Source organism: Dendrobates tinctorius, unplaced genomic scaffold (genome assembly GCF_039654945.1).
Source record: "Dendrobates tinctorius isolate UK_male_01 unplaced genomic scaffold, ASM3965494v1 ptg000015l, whole genome shotgun sequence".
NCBI lineage: Eukaryota > Metazoa > Chordata > Amphibia > Anura > Dendrobatidae > Dendrobates > Dendrobates tinctorius.
Window position 1 is genome coordinate 53560365 of NW_027361683.1, and position 27466 is coordinate 53587830.

A 27466-nucleotide genomic window follows, 5' to 3' on the forward strand; every position below is an offset into this window, starting at 1 on the left:
CATCAATAAAAAAAAATTTTTCAATAAAAATTACTTATTTCACTCTTAATTATAATGGGTGCAGTGGTGCTTTCTCTCCTTTTTTTTTTTTCTTAACGAATTAGTATAACGCAATCTTGCATTACGTAGACAAATGCGTGCAGGACCTGTCAATTTAATCATGTGACAGCAGTTGTCGTTTCTATTGGTCCTTGAAAAATATAAGACTTGCGTCATGTCACTAATTTTTCAGCTGTGAAAAAGATCCACTAAGGGTCGAAACGCGTAGCTGATTCAGTGCCCGACACACATCCATTTGCATATGGGGAGAAAGCTGTATATGGAATTTTATATCTCTATTTTGGAATAAAAAGTTATCCTGGAAGCTGGAACTTTTTTTTTCTACAATCAACTGTCGTTTGGATCCAGACGAGGTTCCGTGCTCCGGCTGTGGTTGGCGAGCTGGCTAGGGCTTTTTTCAGCCCGCTTTTTATATGTGTGCTTATTCAGTGAATGGATGCAGTTATTACATGACTGATAGATGGAATGTAGAGCAAAAAGATTTGATGTACCAGGCACTTCTTCTGTTAGTAGGCCTGGCATGATGTCATGATGGAATGATAACATCACGCCATAGCTACTAATCAGAAGAGATGCAAGAAATGCCGACAGGCAAGTGGAGGTTCCCAGGGCTTTATAACAGTGGCCACAGACAACCAATGGACCAGGGTGCTGCAAGTCTTTTTGTCCAACTGTAATTGAATATCATCTCTTCCAGTACCTGCAGTAACTACTGAATAGTTATGTAGCAGTGGGGGATTTAAGAAGTAAGACTATGTTCACAGATCCATTTGTTCTTCTGTTTTCTTTATCTATTTGAGGAACAAAAAGAAAATAGAAATAGGTTGCTCAGTTTCAGGATGCATTAAGGCCGGTTTCACATTTGCGCTTCATGGCGCAGCGACGGCCTGCGCACTGCCGCAGCTAAGCCCCGCCCCCTGCCACGCCTCCACCGGTAGCTCCGCCTCCCGGCGCATGACGCTGCATGCGTCCCCTATCTTTATCACTGAGGACGCAGGCCGTGCGCAGTATGCATTTGGCGGCGCCTGCGTCCTTTTCACGGTGCGCCGAGCGCAACCAAATTGCAACAGGTTGCGTTTGGCGCTGGTCGGCCCACTGTCAAAAGGATGCAGGCGCCGCCAAACGCATACTGCGCACGGCCTGCGTCCTCAGTGGTAAAGATAGGGGATGCATGACGCATGCAGCGTCATGCACCCGGAGGCGGAGCTACCGGCGGAGGCGCTGCAGGGGGTGAGGCTTAGCCGCGACCGCGCGCAGGCCGTCGCTGCGCCATGAAGCGCAAATGTGAAACCGGCCTTAGTTTAATGTTTTATCTTTGTGTCCTAAATTGTTTTTAGTTTGCATTGCTTCCATCTGCTCTCCATTTGTGGACAAGAAAAAAATGGTCTGCACAATTCTTTTGTTTTATCCAAAAAAAATAGATAGCCGGCATAACAAACATATTATTCTTTCAACAAATCTGAGACACTTTTAATCAAAACATATCTGTTCCATATGGAACAAAAATCGATACAAATGGATACCTTAGTCTCAATTTTAAAGCAGATCCATCAGATGATCTGTTTAAAAAGGGAAGCTTTATGTTTTTATATTTAACCCTTACAGGTGGATACCAAATAGAAATGTGAGCATAAGCCAACTGAAGTCTATTTTATTATGTAATTTGTTTCCACCTCTTTGCCCAAATGTAAAGATCAGAGAAACCTCTTATAAATCACGACACAGTTAATAAAATCAGCAAAGATTTTACAAAATTAAAAATAATCCCTCAAAGTGTTTCTCTACTTTACTTTTTGTATCCCCTTTTTCTAAGGTTCTGTTCACATCTGCCTAGCAGGCTCTTCAAAATGATGGACACCTCGATGGACCCCATTATAGGTCAATGTGACAAGCTATTGACGCAGCAGAGCACAGTGGTTTCTGCTTATAATGGAAGTCACAGCACAAATATGAACTTAGTCTGATCTGTAAAGCCATTTCCCAATTATGATCAAATAAATTATATTAAATATTGCGAGTAAAGAAATCTAATTTATATTATACTGCAACAATCTAAACCCTAATTACAATACAAAAATTCTTGGGACTTATTCATGAACATTAAGTGATTATTATGCTTAGCTACCTTTACCTTTGTGAGAATCTCAAATAATTTGTGTAAGGGCTCACAAATTATCTCGCATGAAAACCTGGCAATGCCGCCGGCACTGGGACCGGAGCGTGTGGCTGCATAGAAATACAGGTAGCCGCACGCTCCGGTCCGAGTGCCGGCGGCAGTGCCAGGTTTTCATGCAAAAGACTCGCACGTAAATCGTGCGAGTCTCTCGCAAGTGAGTATGAGCCCTAAGGGGCTCTGTGATGAAACGCACAGGGGAAGGAGGTGTCGTCGTCACTCACCTTGGGGGAGGGGAGAGAATGACTCAGCAGGGATCTTCTCTCTGGCACCACTACTTGCCCCAGGTCAGACTGAAAAGTGGGGCGTGCAATATTATTCGGCCCTTTAAACGTAATACTTTTTTGTGCCACCGTTTGCTATAATTACAGCTGCAAGTCGCTTGGGGTATGACTCTATCAGTCTTGTACATTGAAAGACTGAAATTCTTGCCCATTCTTCCTTGGCAAACAGCTCAAGCTCAGTGATGTTGGATGGACATGGTTTGTGAACAGCAGTTTTCAGCTCTTTCCACAGATTCTCCATTGGATTCAGGTCTAGACTTTGACTTGGCCATTCTAACATCTGGATACGTTTATTTGTGAACCATTCCATTGTAGATTTTGCTTTATGTTTGGGATCATTGTCTTGTTGGAAGGAAAATCACCGTCCCAGTCTCAGGTCTTTTGCAGACTCCAAAAGCTGTGTTGCCTTTACATCAAAACATAACGTTTGGCATTGTTGCAAAAAGTTCAATTTTGGTTTCATCTGACCAGAGCACCTTACTCCACATGTTTGGTGTGTCTCCCAGGTGGCTTGATGCAAACTTTAAACAACACTTTTTATGGATATCTTTGAGAAATGACTCTCTTCTTGCCACTCTTCCATAAAGGCCAGATTTGTGCAGTGTACGACTGATTGTTGTCCTATGGACAGACTGTCCCACCTCAGCTGTAGATCTTTGCAGTTCATCCAGAGTGATCATGGGCCTCTTGGCTGCATCTCTGATCAGTCTTCTCCTTGTTTGAGATGAAAGTTTAGAGAGACGGCCGGGTCTGGGTATATTTGCAGTGGTATGATCCTTCCATTTCAATATGATCGTTTGCACAGTGCTCCTTGGGATGTTTAAAGTTTTGAAAATCATTTTGTATACAAATCTGGCTTTAAACTTCTCCACAACAGTTTCACAGACGTGCCTGTTGTGCTCCTTGGTCTTCATGATGATCTCTGTGCTTTAACCAGAACCCTGAGACTATCACAGAGCAGGTGCATTTATACGGAGACTTGATTACACACAGATGGATTATATTTATCATCATTAGTCATTTAGGACAACATTGGATCAATCAGAGATCCACAATGAACTTCTGGAGTGTGTTTGCTGCACTGAAAGTAAAGGGGCCAAATAATATTGCATGCCCCACTTTTCAGTTTTTGAATTTCCACAAAAATTTAAAATAACCAATACATTTTGTTCAACTTCACAATTGTGTCCCACTTGTTGATTCTTCACCAAAAATTTACATTTGGTATCTTTATGTTTGAAGCATGATATGAGGGAAAAGGTTGAAAAGTTCCAGGGAGCCGAATACTTTCACAAGGCACTGTATATCACTGGTCCAGGCTGGGGATATATATATATATAAACCTCCAGGCCGTCACTGCCAGAGTTCCTCACTAAAACAGTACGGTTTGCTGCTACCAGTTCCCTGTTCAATATAAGCCCCATCCAACAGTAGGCTTATATGAGGTCAGAAACCAACCCGAGTAGCATATAATAACCAACGGAGCATGTGGACCTGGGGATTCGTGTATCAAGATAAAAGAGCAGCCCAAGATTAATTTTATATTGAAAGGTGCACTAGAAATATACAGGCATATATTTACAGAACAATATACAAGTATACAGTCAAGAGTGTAGTACAAGGATAGGGCATAGATAGGTTGCAATTTCCGTGTTATGTAGCATATGACCACAGGAAGGTGCTGATGGATCAAAGGTCGAAATCTTAGCTACGTGGTTCCCTTGGCTGAGTCAGGTAATGGACCTCCTGCAAGTAGAAGAACTAAGCTTAAAATGAGGAGCTGTCTCTTATCTCCTAGGCTGCCCCCTCTTACACTCTGCACCCATCTCTGGGTTTGCGCAGCCTCTCTCCTCCCATCTCTGAGACTATGATTTTCCAGGCAGAACTGTGGAATACCCATAACTTTCCGCTCATAGCTCCAAATGGGTCGGCGGCACCGCCACTGGGTTCCGCTGGATTTTATCTGTGCAAGGAGACCAAATATGCCTATCGCATGTAACGCTACGCTTCATAACTCCATAACACATAGTGCTACAGGTGGCTGCCGGGCATGGGCGTGTGGGGGGAAAGAATGCCGGTTAGAACACTTCCACCTCATCTTCATGTATACAAAAGCCTTAATTTCATTTCCTTGGCCTATCTTTCAAGCATCTCTCATGTCCTTGTATAATTTCTATATAAATGTTGCCATCTCTTCTCAGTATGAGCCTCATGAAGGGGCCTTCTGAGCCCTGAAAGCTTGCAAATATAATTTCTCTGGTTAGCCAATAAAGGTATCACTCCTTGAATACTTTTCTCAATTTTTTTTTTTTGAGGACAAGTATTTACCACCAGGTCAAAGGCTGTACGATGGGGACGAGATTCGCCCCTAGTTATGCAAATCATTTTAGTCGGTCTTCATCGCACAGTCTGACCTGGCAACAGGTAAGATAGCCCTTTATCGTCGATTTATAGACAATTTATTAATTATTTGGACTGGCTCTGAGATAGAGGCCACTGAATTCATACGTACCTTGAATACGAACTCTTGGGGCCTAAATTTTTCAGCCAATATGTCCTGTACAGCCATAGAATTTTTGGATTTAATGGTGCATGTGGACTCTGCAGGCCGTTTTTCCACCTCTACACACTTCAAAAACGTGGACGTTAATAGCTATTTGAGCTTTAACAGTGGCCACCTCCCTAAATTGATACTCAATATTCCACACGGGCAGTACTGGAGAAACAGAAAAAATTGCACTAAGGATAATGATTTTCTTAATGAAGCAAACATTCTGAAAGAATGCTTCAAATATAGCGGCTATTCAAAAAAATTGGTTCAGGATGCCTTTTTGAAAGCTAAAACGTTTTCCCAGCATGGTTGTATTGATAAAATTAAAAACAATGCATTCAATAACTCCACTGTTTCTGAAATTGGTAAATGGAGTTTTCTTAACACATTCAATCAGTCCCATGTGACTGTACGTAAACTTCTGGACAAATATTGGTTTATCCTGAAGGGTGATCCTATACTTTCGAGATATGTTCCCACCTGACCCAGAACGATTTTCAGAAAAAAATTGCACGCGTCGCAACCTGATTGCACCTAGTAACAAGACTCTCAACCCTCTGCCCCCCTCTGTGGCTCAGACAGATTTGAAATCAGGTTGTTTTGCGCCTAGAACCTCTAAATGTCTATGCTGTGCTTCCATTACAAATGGGGTCAAAGAATTTAGATCCAATACCACAGGCATCAGCTATAAAATTAATCATCATGTCACTTGTCAGTCAGTGGTGTATCTAATAGAGTGCGCCTGTGGACTCCAATATGTAGGTCGGACCATACAAACTATGCACGCACATTTAAACAAGCACCGTCAGAAAATTCGGAATGGTTTCCCATTGTATAGTTTGTCAAAACATTTTTTAACTACGCATCAGAAAAATCCAAGATCATTAAAACTTATTGATCATATTCTGGATAATGTGTCCGATCATTATACCAGTTTAATTAACAGAGAGTAGTTTTTTAAACTAGGCACACTGGCTCTGGAGGGATTGAGTCTTACCATTGAAAAAGTGACTAAATAATTTTAAATTTTGTATTCCTATTGTTTTTATTTTATTATATTTTTCACTTATTTTATTGCTTTTTTATCTGGTTTTATTATTATTATATTCTTGTTTTTATGATTCACTAGATGTGTGCCCGATGCTATCGCATCGGGAGGGCAGTAACATCACGATGGGGGCAGCTTTGTGGCACTGGGGGTGGCGGTCCACCCACTTCCATGCAGTCACAAACAGCAGGAAATACGGTGTTTTGCGGCCTGTGCTGGAGATGGTGTGCAGCGCCACCAGAGGGTGGCCGCACCCAATCTTCAGCACAGGCCTCAAGCCACGGTCTTTCCTGCTGGCTGTGACTGCAGGGAGGCGGGTGGGCAGGCAGTGGTGGGATCTGGCGCGTGTAGTCAGGTGGTGGGTCCTGGTGGGGGTCCGGTGGCGGCATCCCTCTCATTACTCCCCCCTCACAGCTGGCAGGAAAGACGGTGTTTTGCGGCCTGTGCTGGAGATGGTGTGCGGCGCCACCAGAGGGTGGCCGCACCCAATCTCCAGCACGGGCCTCAAGCCGCAGTCTTTCCTGCCGGCTGTGACTGCACGGAGGTGGGTGGGCAGCCAGCGGCGGGATCCGACGAATGTAGTCAGGCGGTGGGTCCTGGCGGGGGTCAGGCGGCGGCATCCCTCTCATTACTCCCCCCTCATTACACCCCCTCATTATACCCCCTTCATTACACCCCTTTCACAGCCTCGTGATCGCAGCGGCAGCTGGGATCCGAGTTGTAGCTGGGATCCAAGCAGCGGCCGGGATCGCAGCGGCGGTCGGGATCGCAGCTGCAGCCTGGATCTGAGTGGCAGCTGGGATCGCAGCGGCGGTTGGGATCGCAGCGGTGGCCTGGATCCGAGCGGCTGCTGGGATGCCAGCGGCGGTCGGGATCGCAGCGGTGGCCTGGATCCGAGCAGCAGCTGAGATCGTAGCTGCGTCCTGGCTCCAAGCGGCACCACTTGGGGCGGTCGGCGTACTTCCTTTGTGGCGCAGTGGATTGTGGGATTCGGGGACATCCAGGCGGATGCAGGGGGCATTTATGTACATGTATTCTAAGTACATGTATCAAAGTACGCTGGCAGTTATAACATGGCTGAATCTAACACGCATCTCTATTCTCTTCATATAGGTATTTAACTATTTCCAGCAACTTCACTGAATCCTGCATGTGTCCAACCTCTATCATTCATCTTTGCAGCATTTATAATGGTATTTAACTATTTCCAGCAACTTCATTGAATCCTGCATGTGTCCAACCTCTATCATTCATCTTTACAGCATATATAATGGTATTTAACTATTTCCAGCAACTCCACTGAATCCTGCATGTGTCCAACCTCTATCATTCATCTTTGCAGCATATATAATGATATATAGTTATTTCAACTCCCCCTGCTTGTCCCCTTATGCTATTGAGGTCAAGTAAATTTTCAAAGTGGTTTATGATCCATGTAGGCCTGGACACTTGTTTATCTGCTAAATACATTTATTGTGTCCTGCTGTCCTAACTCAGTTTGATTGCTAACGAGTAAGGAGAGAAAAAAAAAAGGAAGATCTTAGAAGTGGCCTTCTATAAATTCAGAGCTAGCCTGGGGAAGGCATTTATGCAGGGGGGCATTTATGTACATGTAATCTAAGTACATGTATCAAAGTACGCTGGCAGTTATAACATGGCTGAATCTAACACACGTCTCTATTCTCTTCATACAGGTATTTATCTATTTCCAGCAACTTCACTGAATCCTGCATGTGTCCAACCTCTATCATTCATCTTTGCAGCATATATAATGGTATATAGCTATTTCAACTCACCCTGCTTGTCCCCTTATGCTATTGAGGTCAAGTAACTTTTCAAAGTGGTTTATGATCCATGTAGGCCTGGACACTTGTTTATCTGCTAAATACATTTATTGTGTCCTGGTGTCCATACTTGATTGCTAACGAGTAAGGAGAGAAAAAAAAAGGAAGATCTTAGAAGTGGCCTTCTATAAATTCAGAGCTAGACTGTGGAAGGCATTTATGCAGGGGGGCTTTTATGTACATGTAATCTAAGTACATGTATCAAAGTATGCTGACAGTTATAACATGGCAGTTAGACAGGGCAGGAGACAGGTAAGACAAATAAATAAATCTATTCCCTGTACATTTGGGCAACCCCAAATAATTACCATATGCATTTGTCTAATTCATATCTTGGCCGCTGCATTTACACACATCCACCGCCCTGGTATTAACTCTCTACACTCCGTCCATATTGGCCCCTCACTACTTTCCTCTCCTATGTATAGCACTCACGCTCTTTTCACATTGCTACACAGCACAGATCCATTCAGTCCCACCATTCAAAATCAGAGACGCTGTCACAAATCACTTAACCATCTTCTCACTCTTTCTATCCTCCTTCTCCTAGTCGCAGGAGACATTGCTCCCAACCCTGGTCCCCCATGTTATAGAAAGTCAAACCCCCCAACTGCTACACTCAGAAACCCCTCTAATCTTATCAATATTCCCTGCCTGCCATCTGTCTCTCTTAATTGTGCCCTTTGGAATTCTCGCTCGGTGTGTAACAAACTCTCCTTCATTCATGACTTTTTCCTTTCTAATTCTCTTAACCTTCTGGCTCTTACTGAAACCTGGATCCAGCAGTCAGACACTACCGCTGCTGCTGCTCTTTCATATGGTGGACTACACTTCTCTCATACCCCAAGATTAGACAATAGAGCAGGTGGAGGTGTTGGTTTGCTCCTATCATCAAAATGTACCTTTCAGGTTATCCCTCAAGTACCCTCACTTGTCTTCCCTTCTTTTGAGGTCCATGCTGTCAGACTCTACACCCACTTCTCCATGCGAGTGGCGGTGGTATATCGTCCTCCCGGCCCCTCCCATCAGTTCCTGGATCATTTTGCCACTTGGCTTCCACATTTTCTCTCCTGTGACATCCCTACCCTCATCATGGGTGATTTCAACATCCCCATTGCTCTTCCCCTCTCCCCATCTGCTACTCACCTTTTATCTCTAACCTCCTCATTTGGCCTTTTGCAGCTTACTAATTCTCCAACGCATGAAGACGGAAACTCCCTCGACTTGGTCTTCTCTCGGCTTTGTGCAGTGGATGATTTTGCAAACTCCCCTCTCCCGCTCTCTGACCACAATCTTCTTTTCATTCTCTATCAAGAACTGCCAGGCTGCTCAGGTCACCCCCACTGTCCATATTTATAGAAACATACAGGCCATTAACACCCAGAAACTTATGAAGAACTTGCAGTCTTCATTGGCCCCTATCTCATCCCTCTCATGTCCTGATTCTGCATTGAAGCATTACAATGAAACACTTCAAAGTGCCCTGGATGAATTTGCTCCTCCTATACATAGAACACAACACAGACGGCGACAACCCTGGCACACCCTGCAAACACGTTTCCTGCAGCAGTGCTCCAGGTGCGCCGAACGTCTGTGGAGAAAATCCAACCTACCCGAAGAGTTCATCCATTATAAGTTTATGCTTCGAACGTACAACACTGCCCTTCACCTCTCAAAACAAACCTTTTTCAACACCCTCATCACTTCACTGTCCAATAACCCTAAACGTCTCTTTGACACTTTTCATTCTCTACTGAACCCAAGAGTACAGGCCCCAACTACGGAGCTTCGAGCTGACGATCTGGCCAATTACTTCAAAGAAAAAATTAACCAGATCCAACAGGAAATTATCTCCCAATCCCCTCATACCATGCACTGTCCTCTCTCTCCCACTGCATCTAGCTCACTCTCTGATTTTGAACCAGTCACAGAAGAAGAAGTAAGCAGGCTCCTTGCATCTTCTCGCCCAACCACTTGCACCAGTGACCCATTTCCGTCACATCTACTCCAGCCCCTTTCCCCTGCTGTCACCCCTCACCTAACTAAAATATTTAACCTCTCTCTCTCTTCTGGTATCTTTCCCTCCTCAATTAAGCATGCCGTCATACATCCACTACTTAAAAACCATCCCTCGACCAAAACTGTGCAGCTAACTATAGACCTGTCTCTAATCTTCCCTTCATCTCTAAACTCCTGGAATGCCTGGTCCACTCCTATCTTATCCGCTATCTCTTTGATAACTCTCTTCTCGACCCTCTCCAATCCGGTTTCTGCTCTTTACACTCTACTGAAACTGCCCTCACTAAAGTCTCTTATGATCTACTAACAGCTAAATCAAATGGTCATTACTCCATGCTAATTCTCTTGGATCTCTCTGCAGCATTCGACACTGTGGATCATCAGCTCCTCCTCACTATGCTCCATTTCATTGGCCTTAAGGACAACGTTCTCTCCTGGTTCTCCTCCTATCTCTCTGACCACTCCTTTACTGTATCTTTTGCTGGCTCCTCCTCCTCTCACCTTCCCCTTACTGTTGGGGTTCCTCAAGGATCAGTCCTAGGCCCCCTCCTCTTCTCTTTGTATACTGCCCCTATTGGTCAAACATTCAGTAGATTTGGTTTCGAGTACCATCTCTATGCTGACGACACCCAATTATACGCTTCTTCTCCTGACATCACGCCAGCCTTTCTGGAAAACACCGGCGATTGTCTAAACGCTGTGTCTAACATCATGTCCTCACTATATCTGAAACTGAACCTGTCAAAGACTGAACTCCTTGTGTTTCCTCTCGCTACTAAAGTACCTATACCCGACATTGCCATTTCCGTGTGTGGTTCCACTATTACTCCCCAGCAACATGCCCGCTGTCTTGGGGTCATACTTGACTCCGAGCTTTCCTTTGTCCCCCACATACGATCACTGGCTCACTCTTGTTATCTGCACCTCAAAAACATTTCGAGAATTCGACCTTTTCTTACTTTTGACTCCGCAAAAACTCTTACTGTTTCTCTTATTCATTCTCGTCTCGACTATTGTAACTCCCTTCTAATCAGTCTCCCTCTTACCAAACTCTCCCCCCTCCAATCTGTCTTGAATGCTGCTGCCAGGATCATATTCCTCGCCACGCCAATCGTTACACCGATGCCTCTACCTTGTGCCAGACATTACACTGGCTACCCATCCACTCCAGAATCCAGTACAAACTTATTACCCACACCCACAAAGCTCTTCATGGCTCAGCACCACCCTACATCTCCTCCCTTGTTTCAGTATACCATCCTACCCGCGCCCTCCATTCTGCTGATGACCTGAGGTTAGCATCCTCAATAATCAGAACCTCCCACTCCCGTCTCCAAGACTATACACGTGCTGCGCCAATTCTTTGGAATGCACTTCCCAGGTCAATACGAGTAGTCCCCAATCCCCACAATTTTAAGCGTGCCCTGAAAACGCATTTATTCAGACTGGCCTATCCCCTCAACACATTAACCTTATCTATCCCTGTGTGGCACAGCCAAAAGTTTTACCATAACCAGGTTCCCCGCATCATGTTCCCACATGCTTTATGCAACCATTAGCCCTCTGTGTCTGTACTGTTACACACTTAACACTATGGCTGGTCCATACAATCAGGGCAACTGTTACCACCCACCATTCGTGTCTCCCCTTTTTTCCTCATAGATTGTAAGCTTGCGAGCAGGGCCCTCATTCCTCTTGGTATTTGTTATAATCTATGTGATTATTGTTAAGCTGTAATGTCTATTGTCTGTACAAGTCCCCTCTGAAATGTAAAGTGCTGCGGAATATGTCGGTGCTATAGAAATAAAATTTATTATTATTATTATTATTATTAAGTGGATGACGGACAATTTAAGGCAATTATATATATAGATAACCATTACTAATATTGGCAACATATCTTTTACTTTGATTACAATTTTATTATGTGATTGGTTGATTGTATCTGGATTTCCATTGGTTGTTCTGCTTTTAAATACCCCTTCCTGGTTGTAATAATTTTACTGCCACCTGATGAAGACAGTGTCTAACCATCGAAACGTGTTGTGGATTAAAGAAAAATACATCTACATTGTGTCCTGAGTGCTCCATTTGACAGTGGTTATTTACTACTTGTTGCAAAAAACAAGACTGGCTGCGGATATCCTGAGGCTTTGCGTAAACGTGCCAGTTTCCAAACTGCATTGAACCCCTGGATGCGAAGCACATCTGTGTGGGTAAGCCGCCAAACTCATGGTCCCAATATTATAATTATCAACAATTTTTCTCTGTAGTGCTGTTAGCTCTGGTCAATAGTGCATACAGGTTTAAAATTGTAGATATTGGGGCCTATGGAAGAGCTGGAGACTGCAGAGTCTTCAATTCTTCTATAATGGGTCGGCAGCTGCGCACTAATGACTTGGACCTCCCACCCTCATGTCAGCTACCAGGGTCTACAATTGATGCCGTGCCTTATGTAATGGTTGATGATGAGGCCTTTCAATTAACCCGCAACGTCATGAGGCCCTATCCACGTAGAGCCCTGGACCACCGGTGCAGAATCTTTCATTTCCGCGACCCGCCTATCCTGCGCACGACAACTGGTGGAGAATGCCTTTGGCATTCTCTGTGCCAAATGGCGGGTTCTGCAGTCTGCCATTCAACTTAGTGAAGGAAATGTGAATGAGGTTATTAAAGCCTGTGTGATACTTCCTAACTTCACCAGAATTCATGACTGTACATCAAATGATGGTGATGAAGTGGCGGATTGAAATAATGGGTTGGCTACTACATACAGTTGTGGCCAAAAGTATTGACACCCCTGCAATTTTGTCAGATGATTCTCCGTTTCTTCCTGAAAATGATTGCAATCACAAATTCTTTGGTATTATTATCTTCATTTAATTTGTCTTAAATGAAAAAACACAAAAGAGAATGAAGCAAAACATTGATCATTTCACACAAAACTCCAAAAATGGGCCAGACAAAAGTATTGGCACCCTCAGCCTAATACTTGGTTGTACAACCTTTAGCCAAAATAACTGCGACCAACCGCTTCCAGTAACCATCAATGAGTTTCTTACAATGCTCTGCTGGAATTTTAGACCATTCTTCTTTGGCAAACTGCTCCAGGTCCCTGATATTAGAAGGGTGCCTTCTCCAAACTGCCATTTTTAGATCTCTCCACAGGTGTTCTATGGGATTCAGGTCTGGACTCATTGCTGGCCACCTTAGAAGTCTCCAGTGCTTTCTCTCAAACCATTTGCTAGTGCTTTTTGAAGTGTGTTTTGGGTCATTGTCCTGCTGGAAGACCCATGACCTCTGAGGGAGACCCAGCTTTCTCACTCTGGGCCCTACATTATGCTGCAAAATTTGTTGGTAGTCTTCAGACTTCATAATGCCATGCACACGATAAAGCAGTCCAATACCAGAGGCAGCAAAGCAACCCCAAAACATCAGGGAACCTCCGCCATGTTTGACTGTAGGGACCGTGTTTTTTTCTTTGAATTCCTCTTTTTTTCTCCTGTAAACTCTATGTTGATGCCTTTGCCCAAAAAGCTCTACTTTTGTCTCATCTGACCAGAGAACATTCTTCCAAAACGTTTTAGGCTTTTTCAGGTAAGTTTTGGCAAACTCCAGCCTGGCTTTTTTATGTCTCGGGGTAAGAAGTGGGGTCTTCCTGGGTCTCCTACCATACAGTCCCTTTTCATTCAGACGCCGACCGATAGTACAGGTTGACACTGTTGTACCCTCGGACTGCATGGCAGCTTGAACTTGTTTGGATGTTAGTCGAGTTTCTTTAGCCAACATCCGCACAATCTTGCGTTGAAACCTCTTGTCAATTTTTCTTTTCCATCCACATCTAGGGAGGTTAGCCACAGTGCCATGGGCTTTAAACTTCTTGATGACACTGCGCACGGTAGACACAGGAACATTCAGGTCTTTGGAGATGGACTTGTAGCCTTGAGATTGCTCATGCTTCCTCACAATTTGGTTTCTCAAGTTCTCAGACAGTTCTTTGGTCTTCTTTCGTTTCTCCATGCTCAATGTGGTACACACAAGGACACAGGACAGAGGTTGAGTCAACTTTAACCCATGTCAACTGGCTGCAAGTGTGATTTAGTTATTGCCAACACCTGTTAGATGCCACAGGTAAGTTACAGGTGCTGTTAATTACACAAATTAGAGAAGCATCACATGATTTTTCGAACAGTGCCAATACTTTTGTCCACCCTCTTTTTTATGTTTGGTGTGGAATTAAATCCAATTTGGCTTTAGGACAATTCTTTTTGTGTTTTTTCATTTAAGACAAATTAAATGAAGATAATAATAACAAAGAATTTGTGTTTGCAATCATTTTCAGGAACAAACTGAGTATTATCTGACAAAATTGCAGGGGTGTCAATACTTTTGGCCACAACTGTATGTACTTCATCCACGTAGACAGTCCTCTGACCTTAAAGTGCGGGACGTGTTTACTAATTATTTTGTTTCACCAGAATGATATACTCCATGGCAAGACAATGCAGTCTCTGTTATGCTTTTTTTTTTGTTCAAAAATAAAGTTATGTTAATGTTTGAAGTGTGTGTTGTGTTGGCTTAATAATGATCAAAAACTGATATTAAACACATCATTTTGACAACAAAAAAAGCACATTTTGAGCATATGGCATATTGGTCCGCTACAACAGGGCCTATATAAACCTCAAAAACAAACCAAAAAAATTGTCACAATGACACTTTGCCTTACAAATTATGGTAGGTTGGGGGTGGTGATGGTGGGAGGACAGCATGCGAGGTTTGGCTACTTTGTTTGGCAACCTGAGTGTGACCCTGAGAGATGGCTGATGATGAACCAAGATTTCGGCCCAAGGAAGGTACCTGTTGGTGAGCATGGTACTGTGCAATATGGTAAGGATGTTGGTAATTTTGTGTAGTGGCGTGGCCCATTTGTTCATGCCCCCAAATATGGCCATGTCGAGTATACCCATGTTGGGACCATATTGGGCAGGTGCAGCAGTATCTGAAAATTGGACGTGTGTTGGCTAATGTTGAGTTGGGTGTGCTGTGGCTGAGGTGTTGGCATACATGGGAGAGGTGGTTCTGCAACTGATAGTGCCTGCTCATTCTGGATTCACGGCATTGGAAGTTGGTTGCTGCTGGACATTTGCCACCTTTCTAGGAATAGAAATACCAGGTTGGGATTATTTGGTGGGGTACAAGCATCTATTAAAATTTGGATTGCCCCTCTGGCCTGTAGCATCACCTCACGGGGAAATGTACGTAGGTAGCGTGCCAGACTATGTGCATAAGCTTCCTCAACATCGTCATTCACACTGCATGAAAGGTAGTCCAACACCCCAGGGTCCATTGTCTCCTGTTGATGGTGGTGGAAAGCTCCCTCCTGCGCCGGCCACGGCATGGGATGGCCGCAGCCTGGGGTGAGAAATTCAGTGGTAATATTGGACTACTACTGTGGCACCAGTCCTCGTCCTCTGGATTGACCTCCTGTCTGTTGTGCAGAAGGCGCTGCTGGTGGTGGTGGTTGGATGCTGGATGATGCTGTCAAAGATGGGCCAGCCACTTATTCACCTTCACCAACTGGGTCAATGTTTACCTCGGAGTAGGAAGCAGTTTCCCTCTCATTAAGGTCTGTGTCAGTTCTGTTTTTAAGCACAAAGTAGAAAATGGAAAAAATATTACATTTTGCCCATAAGGCTCTGTGTAAAATGTGGGTTCATGCATGCACTTACGGTCTGAGATCCATAACGGGAGCCAGAAAATTGTCTATCGTAATATATATTTCCTTTTTGTGGGGGCCTCAGCACCACTGCTGTTGCTCACATCAGTAATGGTCTTGGCAGCTGTGCCACCATCTAGTGACAGACACTGCAAAGTAACACAATAAAGGTTTATAAATTTCAATCACAGTGTTTGCCTTGCCAAATGTCGGCTACAGTGTAATGTGGCCTACTGCTTGGAAAGTGTAAAGTGTGAAATAGGCATGATATTACAAAGAACAACACATATGATGATGTCATGTTCATTTGTTGCTTTGTTTCAAACTTTTTTTTGTTTTATGATTGTACTTACTAATTTCTTGCTGCACCTCATGAGGACGTTCCTCATAATTGGGGAACATTTGTGTGAAAATTCTCTTCCATGTGGCATCCTTTTGAGAGCGATCAGAATAATGTGCGTCACGCTTGCCCCATAGTTCTGGCCTCTCCTGAACCAGAACTAGCAACATCTCGACATTGATGAGTGTGGTCATGTTGCTGGACTCCGTGGAGGGGTGTTCCGGGATTTTTCTAGAGGTTGCTAGAGAAATTTGCATGCGAAAGCTTCTTGATAATGGATGAAGCAATTTCCTGTCACCTGGAAAATGCTTGCGTATTTGTCGCAAGTCACACTGATGGTCCGTTTGGTGTATGATTTTTTTATTCCCGTGTCCATAGACTTGCATTGGCGAGATTCGGCCAATATACGCGCACAATCGCAGCATGCTGCGATTTTACTAGCATGTAGAATACGGCCAAGAAAAATAAACGTTGATGGGAGCTCACCCATAGATTAACAGTGGTCCGAGTGCTATGCGATGTTTTATCACATAGCACTCATCCGTATTCAACACAAGTGTGACCGCGGCCTAGCTCAGATAGTTTAGCTAGGTAGTGTCCTGTGCAGCTGTGAAATCAACCTTCCAGCAAATTTTTTTTGCCATTACTAAGGTCCACAGACAAAGCCAACAGGGCACATTTAATACTAGTGTGTTGTGCACTGCTTCTATTGTGCTCCATGCACGAGTATAGCATTCTAAATAATATTTTTCACTAGCTAAATGTGAATCAGCCTGCTGTATCCCACCTTGCCATTTAGTGGAGTGGTGACATTGTTCTGTGATTTGAGCTGTTGTGCATGAAGAAATATTTTTGGGGAGCAGTTGCAACCGTGATTCACCATGGCATATCTCACCTTGTTATTTAGTGGCAGTGAAATTCAACAGTGTGCATAGCTTCTGCACATTAAAACAAAAACATTTTTCTGTTACTAAATGTGATACAGCCCACCAAATTCCACGTTGTCAGTTTGTGGCGATGATAGTGTAGGAGGAGGGGCCCCCGTCGTGTATCCGGGCCGGAACCAAGGGGGCCGTCACCAAGGTCCCTAGTGAGACTGTTTCCAGGGGACACAATTAGGGGACGGACCACAGAGACTTCTAGAAAGGTTGGGGGAGGAGCTACTATAAAAGGGGCTGAGGACGCCAGCAGCAGTCAGTCGACGCAGCAGGAGAGGAGAAGTGAGGAAGCTAGAGGGAGCCAGAGTGAGAGCCAGAGCCAGGAGAGCAGAGCGGCGAGGGGAGAGACTGAAGGAAGACTCACTGCTGACAGAAGGGGGACGGCACAGAGCCGTCCAACGGAGAGACACAGCCCGCCCGCACTCCCAGCGGCTGTCGCCACTCCACTCCAGTCATAACATAACATAGCAACATAGTTTTGAAGGCTGAAGGAAGACCTTATGTCCATCTAGTTCAGCCTATTTTTAGTGCAGCTGTTCTGCATTGTTGATCCTGGGGAAGGCAAAAAACCCACAGAGTAGAAGTCAATTTTCTCTATAGGGAAAAAAATTCCTTCCCCTAAGCTGGGTCAACCATCTACCTATAATATTATGTTATTCGTAACTTTCTATACTGTTACTCACAAGAAAAGCACCTTGTCCGCTGCCGCCTGCGGCCACCGCCTCACCCCGGCCTGGAGCTGCGGCCCGCCTGCCGCTATCCGCAGTTGCCACCGCCACACTCCAGCCCGCGGCAGCGGCCTGCCCGTTGCCAACCCCGTTCCCCGCAGCACAGTTCTTGGCTGCGCCTGCGGCTTGCCTGCAGCCGCTCGAGACCATCACTGCCTGCTCCCTTCTCGGGGCTGTGGCCTCCATTCTCCAGCCCCCAAGTGGCACCGCACCGCCTCCACGGGGGGCACCGCGTCGTGGAACTCTCCAGGGGTCTGTTGTGCCCCCACCTCGCCTGGGTGTAGGAACGCCCGAAGTCTACGCCAGATCCTCGTCGGCTGGGCCCAGCGGCTGAAACACCGAAGCACCATCGATCAGTACCCTGCCGGACGTCGAAGAGGATAAGTGCCACTTTGTAACTAAGGACCCGTAGTTGGCCATACCGCGGACCTATAGTGCCCGGCCTTGGCCGGGTTAGTCGTGTTCGCATTACCCGTGTATTCTTGTGTTGATCCCTGAGTGGGCAATTATTGTTAGCTTGTTTGGTTGCTCAGGATAGCCCTAAAGGCACATGAGATGTTATGCGGCCGTGCCCAAACATCAGACCGCGCATGCCCGATATCGTCACAGATTCTGTCCAAAGAGTGCGCAGGACCGGACATGATCCTTCATCAGACCGCGCATGCCCGATATCGTCACAGATTCTATCCAAGGAGTGTGCAGGACCGGACATGATCCTTCATACAAATCGTGTACACTGCGCATGCCCAGCATCACTGTGCACTCCAGGACTTCTTATTGGTGGAATCAAATGCCCAGCCTAACGTCATAAAAATTGCCCACCAACTTTGCATCACGCAGGTCCGAATGTAAGAGACCGCGCATGCTCAATGTATTTGTGCATATAGTAGTAGTATATTAGTAAAACAACGGTACAGAACGCGCACTTTTTATTAAGCTCCTTGCAACAAAAGGGAATTCTTTATATACTAGTTCCATAGGAGTTAATTAGATCAGCTCAGTGATTAGAGTTTAGTATATATCTCCTTGAAGAAAAGGGCCATTCAGCTATAATATAGGCCATCTGAAGAAGAAGGAAGAACTTTGACTATCTACAATTCAAGCCAAGAATCAGAATTTATACCTCTTTTCTTTCTCACCTACCTATTTCATTTCTTTATCACATCCCTGCGACTATAAGGCCCTGTAGAGGTAGCAGGGTGAGCCGTCGTTGAGTGGGGAGGCCAATTGCGCTGGTCCTAGGGCTCCAACCTCCACTGATAGGTAGGGAGAGATTAGCCAGTGCAGGGAAAGGCACCTCCCAGTGGTGTTCATTTCTGTGTTGGTATGATGCAAGGACATTTTTGGTTATTAAGTTTTTGGTATTTTTGTAATAAAGTTTGAATTTTTAACAGAGTTACAAGAGAAACTGTGAGCCTCATATGAATTAGTCTCGTTATATTATTCTTTTTGAGACTGTGATTTTATTCTTCAACCCCTGACGAAGGCCAAGGGCCGAAACAGGTGTTGGGGAGGGCAGCTGTCCAGACCAGGTGCAGTGTAGCTTGTAAGTTATACCTTATACTTACCATACTCTTTGATGTCTAGCACTGTTTTCAGAAATTTCCTGGTCCATGACATAAACTATGCATATACTGACACCTATTGGTGCTATTCGGTGTTATTCCCATTATTCATGTGGTATATCTATGCAGTGATACATATGGTGTTCACTATTTTTTCTTTTTTTTTGCACTAATATTGCACTTTAATACCTATATATTTTGCACTTTATATACATTTTCTTACTTGTATAATTATGATGTATACCTATAGGGAATTGATATACAATTTTCACTAATTTGTATGCACTTTATTTATGAATATATATTTTATTTTGGTTTTTAAATTTTCTTCACTGTATATTTTTGAGATACATATATTTGATAGCACCATTTACTGCAATAATATGCCCTTATGAAATGGATAGTACAGCCCTCTTATGTATATTTTTATATTATAAAACACTGATGCTTTGCTACTTTTAAAATACCTCAAGTTCCTTCATTTATAAAATAATAAAGTATATATATTTTTACATTTAGGACTTATGATCAATGTTTCTTGTGTGTTGTGCTGTGTTCAGTGATTTCACTGTCCTAGCAATTATAATTATATTGTCTGTGGGGTTATCAGCTGTAGATACCACTGGGTCTGCATATATCACTGTGTGATTGCTGCTGCTGGTTTTCCCCTGTTTTCCTTTATGTGTGGTGTTCATTGAATATAATTAGTTGCTTATTTTATTCGTTTTTGTTGCATTTTTGCGGTAAAAACGCATAAAATCGGTGGGAATTCCACACGTGTGCACATAGCCTAAGGCTGAGTGCAGACGGACTTTTTAGCCCTGCGGATTTTCCGCGCAGAATGGAAGAAATCCGCAGGTCAAATGACCTGCATTTTTCCTGCGGATTTCTTCCATTTTTCATGCAGTTTTCTTGCGGTTTTTGTGCGGTTTTCCCCCTGCGGATTTGGTGACAGGGGAGATGGAAAACCGCACAAAAGAAGTAACATGCTGCTGATTTTGTACCGCAGGAAAACCGTGCGGAAAAATCCGCAGCGTCTGCAATTTAGTGCGCTATACAGTAAACTCACACTGACATGTTTAATAAAGAAACGAAAGAATAGATATATACACATAGAATACATATATATATATATATATATATATATATATATATGCATTCTATGTGTCTATATCTATTCTTTGGTTTCTGTTAGAAACCCTGTCATAGGGCTCCATTATATGTCCATTTTGCAAGCCTGCGAGAAAATCTCGCCATACGGATTACATACGGATGCTGACATGCGCAAAATACGCGACCACACCTTGATTACGGATGACATACAGAGCACTGTTTAGGGGCCATTCATCCGTATTACGCATGTAAAATACTGACCGTATTTTGCGTCGGTTAGTGTGACTCCAGCCTTATAGTGCAACATGCACACTATCTGAGCAACATGTGTAGGGTCGGTGGTGGGCCGAGCTGGGGGATGATAGGGGGTGGTCCCACTTCTTACCGCGCAGAGATGATAACAGAGACACGATGGAGGCAGATTCTGGGTGCAACAGGTCCAAGTTTATTCACGCTGGCCGTCCGACTGACGGCACACCTCGCGGCCCTCCGTTTCCAGAGCCGCTTCTCACACCGTACACTAGGGACGTGTCTGCACACACCGTCCCCTCCTTTACTGTCGACGCTCCTGACAGGTCCGTCACTGTGGCCGCCTTAGGCCCGTAAACCAACAGCGCTTCTACTGCTCAGTCGTCGTGTTACATACGGTGTCCTTCACCCAGAGCCTCGTCTCTGCTGCGGTCCTTTCCTGTCAGGACCACCCCCCTGACGTTTCCTCTCCTCAGTCCCCTTGGTCGGATTCTCCTCAGGGCACACAGACTGGCGTAGTCCTCCTGTCACCTGAGCTCCCCCTGGGGACTGGAACCTTCTGGAACCCTCCCTCAGTATTTATAACTCTCCCGGTTCCTTGAAACTGTCACTCTAACTGTCACCACGCCCCCCATGACCAACGGTTTCTAAAGCCCTAAGCTGCTGTAAAGTCCTTTGCTCACACTCCTCCCTACCATCTAATGTCCACCCAAGGTACTGCACGTCCACTACACTTTCCTAGCTGTTTCCCTTCTATAATAACTGACACCTACCTACACTGTGCAAACCTATCTTTCTTCACTCTGACTAGTCCGTCCGTCCGTCAGGTCACCTTTCCTACACTCTCCCTTCCTTTGTCCATTGTCGTCCTCGACAATCGTCATCCCTGCCTTCGTCGTTCTGAATCTACACCTACATTCTGTTGTCGGACCAGAAGTTGAGTCAAACCCACTATCTGCGGGGGCCGAACCATACTGGGAGCACTATGCTCTGAGCAGCCTACTGCTACTCACCAGCGCGCACGCCACATGACAACGTCTTTCAAATTGGGCAAGGTACACCCGTATTCTCTCTACGGCGTGTATCTTTCCCCTACTCTCCCCTACTGTTACCTTTCACTATCCGGTACGCCATGATCGAGGCCACTCACCTACCAGATCATTGCCGGCGCCCGCCTTTCCTTCTTCAGGGGTGTCCGTGGTGTTGGGGACCTGACCTAGGACGGCTGTCTTTCTCACGTCTTCCAACTCATTTTCCTTCTTTCAATTACATGTCATGGTCGGCGTCCCGGTCTCCCAGACCTCCTCAACTCTTAGATCCCTACCGGATCTCACACTTTCCTTTGGTCCCGCAGACCTTCCCTTACCCGGACCTGTTGCATTTACTTTGGCATATTATACATTAAACAACTTTATAATAGCACAAGTACCCATTTTTATAATTTTTTTTTTTCTTGCTTTTAAAACCAAAATATAACATAACATTGCATGTCTCCTTTCCTCCTCCCTTCCTTGGACATGGACACTCCCTCTCTTCTAAGTATCCCGCGCTCTGTCAGTCTAAAAAGTAAACACAAACTATCCTGTAAGAGGAACATAGAAAAACAGACATAAAAATCACAGATAAACATTTCTTTTTTTTTTTTAAAAGCTGACCGCGAACTGTCCTTTTGACCTGCACAACGGTGCAACGAACTCCTGACAGTTCAATCCTCCTTTCGGTGGTCAGTAGTATGGGACCCCACAACCATGGAGCTCCCAGGATGCAAGAAGTGTCCCTTTCTGCAAGATAGTATAAACGAGCCGTCCGGGGGTCGTGCAGCCGCCATGCCTGCCTCTCTCCTCTCATGGAGCAGGTTCCATACTTCTTGCCCCCTGGCCCTCTTCTTCTCTATAACTCCTGCGACCCAAACAGAGGGTCCGGCATGAGCCCTGGAGTCCGGTGGGCGGGACTTAACCGAGGAAGGGCGTGGATCAGAGGCGGCCGATGATTTTTGCGACTCAACAGCCACTGGGGCCAGGTGGCAAATGGGGACAACCGGGTCCTCGGAGGCTGGAATCACAGGGCCCACTAAGTCGGCCGCAGTAGACTCCAGCAGCGGCATAACCGCGGCCTCAGGACAGGCCGCATCCACTACTTCCAATGGAGCCAGAGTAACGGCCGGTTCCAACGACGCAGCTGCTATCAGCAGGGGGAACGCAGCAGCGTCTTCTTTGGATGACTTCCGCACTGGCGGCTCCAGGCCGAGTACCTCAGGGACTTGAGCAGGGGCCTCGCTCAACTCTGCATACACCACCGGGCCCGATGTACCAAGGCCTTCCGTTGCGCAGGGGGCAGCGTGCTGCGGCGGAATGATGAGGGCCGCTGGCGGAGGCACTGGTGGTGCCGGGGGTACTCTCACCTTCCCCAGCGCTGCGGCCTCCATCACATCAATACGCGGCTTCACCCGCAGCCTCCGTCCCTCGCTCCACTGTCCCGCGGGATTTTCCCCCAAACTCGGGGGCTCCGCTGAGAAGTCCTCTGCTGGTATTGGTGGCGGCCGTTCTCGCTGACTCCGCTCAGGCTCCGCTCCCCAGCTCAACATCCTGCTGCTCTCCCGTGGCTCTGAGGGCGACTTCTGGCACAGCTCCATCCCCTGCCGCCACTGCCACTCTAGGCGGCCGAGGCCACGACACCTGCAGAGTCTCATACCGTCCGTTGGGCAGCACTCGAATGGCATCAGACAGCCGCAGCCAAGTTTTTCTTCTGTGCCACTCCCTTTGTGAGGTGAGGCGTCGGCAGGCCTCTCCACCCTCCTGTCAGGGTCCAATATATGGAAGCGTCGATCTCCAGGCACATACTGCTTCCTTTTGGGGTACGTTGGAGGGGGTCCCAGTCCATTCTGAACAACTGCAAACACCTGGACCTCTCCTCTGCGCTGAAGCAACACCGCCATACTGCACAGTACCTGGTACCGCCCCGGATCCTCTGCTGGCCACACAGATCCGCCACAGCATTCCCCATTTGTATTCCACAGGTAGGTAATTTGTAATCCACAGGTAATTGTAATCCAAACAGAGTAGTCCAAGTCCTTTTCCATTCTTTAAGGCAGGCCTGCCGCAGAAGATGATGTATTAGCGGCGGCGATCCTGCCGACTACGCCAAATGTAGGGTCGGTGGTGGGCCGAGCTGGGGGATGATAGGGGGTGGTCCCACTTCTTACCGCGCAGAGATGATAACAGAGACACGATGGAGGCAGATTCTGGGTGCAACAGGTCCAAGTTTATTCACGCTGGCCGTCCGACTGACGGCACACCTCGCGGCCCTCCGTTTCCAGAGCCGCTTCTCACACCGTACACTAGGGACGTGTCTGCACACACCGTCCCCTCCTTTACTGTCGACGCTCCTGACAGGTCCGTCACTGTGGCCGCCTTAGGCCCGTAAACCAACAGCGCTTCTACTGCTCAGTCGTCGTGTTACATACGGTGTCCTTCACCCAGAGCCTCGTCTCTGCTGCGGTCCTTTCCTGTCAGGACCACCCCCCTGACGTTTCCTCTCCTCAGTCCCCTTGGTCGGATTCTCCTCAGGGCACACAGACTGGCGTAGTCCTCCTGTCACCTGAGCTCCCCCTGGGGACTGGAACCTTCTGGAACCCTCCCTCAGTATTTATAACTCTCCCGGTTCCTTGAAACTGTCACTCTAACTGTCACCACGCCCCCCATGACCAACGGTTTCTAAAGCCCTAAGCTGCTGTAAAGTCCTTTGCTCACACTCCTCCCTGCCATCTAATGTCCACCCAAGGTACTGCACGTCCACTACACTTTCCTAGCTGTTTCCCTTCTATAATAACTGACACCTACCTACACTGTGCAAACCTATCTTTCTTCACTCTGACTAGTCCGTCCGTCCGTCAGGTCACCTTCCCTACACATGTCTGGGAAAAAGCGAGGTTGTGGTGGAAGGGGGATTAGCCTTGGTGTTCGAGGTGTATGTGGTAGGTGTTAATGTTTCTGAAAGCACTAGTGAACCAATAACGTGACGTCCGATCCAAAGACAACTGAAAACTTCTGTTACTGGATGTTGCAGTTTTTGTGTGCTGTATTGTTCTCGTGTAATTGCAGTCTCTGATATCGTTAGTGAGGCTTATGTGCCTGCTGTTACTGATGCTGCTGGAGATGTTAACACTAATTTGTGGAAATGTGAACAGTCCTGCTTGGGTGTCCATCTGCTGGGTTGGCGTAGTGGCTGGGTGTCCGTTTGGGACCTGGAGACTCTCTTCCACTATTCACACTATGTAGGTTTTAACGATAGTGTGTAGGTACTGGCCCAAACGGGTACACCTTGTCATTGGTGGGACAGCTTTATACTTTTTTGATCAAAACTGTTTACTAAGTACCCTATGTTAATTATTTAATGCACTTGCTTTTTTACTTATTTATTTTCATTAGGGTATATGCACACATTACTTTTTCCTTTGGTTTAGTTTGCTTTTATAGCCAGTGTGAATTTGCTTTTACATCATGCATGTCATTCAAGTCTACTTCAGCTCAGTTCTTTTTTTGGGGGGGTTGGTGTAGTGGAAGACCTGTTGGTCCCTATTATAATATTTCTACTGTGGTAAAATTGATGCCACTTTTTTTGGTGTCTGCCACTAATTTATTGAAATGTGAACACTCCTGGTTGGGTGTCCATCTGCTGAATTGGGTGTAGTGGAAGACCTAGTAGACAATTTCTACTGTGGTGAAATTGATATCTCTTTGTTTGTGTCTGCCAATAAATGTTAGCAAATGTGTATATTTCTGGCTGGTTTTCTCTTTAAATAAATTTGTAAAAATGTTCTACATTTCTGTTTTTTTCAGTTAAGATGGGGTGCAGAGTGTACATTAATGAGAAAAAAAATAACTTTTTGAATTTACCAAATGGCTGCAATGAAACAAAGAGTGAAAAATTTAAAGGGGTCTGAATACTTCCGTATCCATTGTACATAGCACCAATAATTCAATATTCGCATTACAGATGTGGCGCCCCTGAGGCTCGGTCGCCACAGAGGTACTGCACCTTCTCCTAAGGTGTAGTGCCCCACCATCCAGGTAAGGTGGGAACTCCTTTCCACGCTCCAACACCAGCACCCCACACACACAGGGTAGTTCTGCACAACCACATTGCGGCTCAGTGCTTATAGAGTAGCAGAGCACCTTTGGTGGTTCCCTGCTTGGAACACTGGACATGCTGGGAGGTGGGTGGAGTTTAGATACATACAAGATTGGGAAAGTGTAGAATTACAGGATCAGTCTGGGCTCAGGAATCATCTAGCAGTGTCTGTGCATCAGTGCACTCCATGTCAGATTCATCTTGGACTGGGGAATTCAGGATTTGACTGGATAACCCAGGCATGGTATGTGAAAAGAGCTCCATAGAGTAATCTGAAGTGTGGGCTGCCGCATATTTAATTTTTGGTCGGGGAGAAGGACACAAGTAAAGGTGTTTTTCCTGACCAGAACCCTGCACTGACGACTCCATGCTTGCAGGTTTTGAACGTTCAGAAGAGGATGCAATAGAGCTGGTGGCTGTTTCGGCAATGTACGCCAAAACCTGTTCCTGATGTTCTGGCTTTAAAAGCGGTTTTCCTACTCCAAGAAAAGGCAACATTACAGGCCTTCTTGGGCCAGAGGATGACGCAGGCTCAACACCTCCTGCCTTTGCTGCTACTGTGCTTTTGCCAGAACCAGCCGATGCACCACCACCATCAGTACCAGCTGCGCCCCCCTACCCACGTCCGCGGACTCTTCCACCATACTTCCTCATGTTTGGGAAAAAGTACCAAAAATACCAGCAGAGAGATGGTACTGTATGAGGAGCGTCCAGCTGTGTAAGGTGTATTAAAAAAATTAAATCAACGTATATATTTTGTTAGTCACAGACGCTCTCACAGTATGTATTGGACCGTAATCCAGCAAGCAGATATACGGAACTGTATCAGAAGTGTACAGCTGTATACGTTTTTTGTGTAACTAACAATCTCCGTATATGTATTTACGGAGTGTCTCACACACACACGCTGACTCTGTATAAATGTGACTGTAATGCAAATGGTAGATATACAATACTGTTTGAGAATCGGACAGCTCTATACGGTGTGTGTATGGAAAATTGTCAATCTCCATCTATTGGTATAGGGACTGACACACGCTCTCTCTGTCTAGTTTTGACAGTCATCAAGCAGCAGATATACGAACGAAACTGTTTGAAAAACGGACAGCACTCTAAGGTGTAGGTCTGGAAAAATGGAAAAACTCCTCGGCTTTTTTTTCCACAGTCACACACAGATAGCTTCTATTTGTCCGTGATACCACAGGAAGTGTGTGAGGAGTGTACACCGCTATATGGTGTGTGTATGGAAAATTGACAATCTCCGTCTATTTGTATACGGACTGGCACATGCTGTCTCTGTCTAGGTTTGACCGTCATCAAACAGCAGATATACGAAACTGTTTGAAAAGCGGACAGCACTCTAAGGCCGGGGTCACACTAACCGAAGCAAAATACGGTCAGTATTTTACATGCGTAATACGGATGAATGACCCCTAAACAGTGCTTCGTATGTCATCCGTAATCAAGGTGTGGTCGCGTATTTTGCGCATGTAAGCATCCGTATGGCATCCGTATGGTGAGATTTTCTCGCCGCTTTGCAAAACGGACATATAATGGATCCCTATGACAGGGTTTCTAACAGAAACGAAAGAATAGATATAGACACATAGAATGCATATATATACAGTGGGGCAAAAAAGTATTTAGTCAGTCAGCAATAGTGCAAGTTCCACCACTTAAAAAGATGAGAGGCGTCTGTAATTTA